Source organism: Triticum urartu, chromosome 3 (assembly GCF_003073215.2).
Source record: "Triticum urartu cultivar G1812 chromosome 3, Tu2.1, whole genome shotgun sequence".
NCBI lineage: Eukaryota > Viridiplantae > Streptophyta > Magnoliopsida > Poales > Poaceae > Triticum > Triticum urartu.
Window position 1 is genome coordinate 97,965,389 of NC_053024.1, and position 1,436 is coordinate 97,966,824.

A 1,436-nucleotide genomic window follows, 5' to 3' on the forward strand; every position below is an offset into this window, starting at 1 on the left:
CGTCCGAAGAGTATGGTTGATACCGTAGACGGTGTGGAGGAACACTCCGGTGTGAATCCGACCTCGTCTACGGGCGATGGGGGAACCTCGGTCTCTCGTGAGGAGTTCAATGTGGCCTTGGAGACATTGAAAACCTCCATGACGACCGAGGTTGAAAGCATGTTTACTAAATTCCTTGAGGGGCTTAAACTATCCACCGCACCGTTGAAAGTGGGTGATCCCACCGACAAGGTGACGGATGCTATCTCCGATAAGGGGGAAGCTAGTAGTGAAAAGGCTCCTTCTTCTAGTGGTAAAAATGGCACCGACATCTTTGCTCATGTGGAACCACCACTTGTTTATGGTGGACCGGTTCCTTCCACTCATTTGAATCATGCCGGTCCTCCCCCTAAGATTGTGAAAAATGAGGACTTTGATTCTTGGGTTTACCGCTTTAAACGTCATTTAAATCATGTGAACACTAACCTTTGGAGAATCATTGAAGAAGGTTTCTATTATGCATGATCCAAGCAACTTCACTCCTCGAGAAGCCGCGGATAATCAATTCAATGAGAATGCTCTCTTCATCATTCAAGATGCAATTCCACCCGAAGACCTACCTCATCTTCGTCCCTTCGCCTTGGCCAAAGATGCATGGCATTGTGTTGTCTCTCTCTACCGGGGAAGCGCAAGCATTCAACGCTCCAACTATGAAGTGGTGCAAGATGAGGCCGATGAGTTTGCAATGAAAGAAGATGAAGAACCTCGTGAGCTTTATCGGAGAGTAACCAAACTCGCGGTCTCACTACGAGATCACGGGAGCAAGGACACGGATGACAATTGGATCAAGCACAAATTCCTCAAGGCAATGATGCCCTACCACAAGGCCATGTCCTCCGTCATTCGTCAAAGACCGGACTTCCACACTTTGACCTCAAGCGAAGTGTTGGATGAGTTTGTGGCCATGAACATTTTGGACAAGACCGCCGACAATGCGGTGCTTCGTTCTCAAAGGGCAAAGAAGCCTAACCTTGCATTGAAGGCCAAGCTCACCGTTGAAGAAGAAGAGGAAGAAGAGGAGAGCAACCCCGAAGATACGAAGTATGCGTATCATGAACACATGGCACTTGCTTCAAGGCAATTTTGGAGCAAGAAAAACTCGAGGCCAAACTTTAGCAAAAACAACTCAAGTGGCACGAAGAGCAAGCAACGTGTAAGGACTTGCTACAATTATGGCAACGTGAGTCATTTTGTTGCGGTGCCCGTATGAGAAGAGGGAAGACAATGGTGGCAAGCTCATCCGAAAGGACAAGGCCAAGTCGTTCCCCAACAAGAGCAACTTCACCAAGAAGACTCCTCCCAATGCATTGGTGGTACAAGAAGAGTACAATGAGGATGATGACGATGATGAAGGTGACGAGTCGGTTGCCATGGCCTCCGTTGCCATTGCGACGACT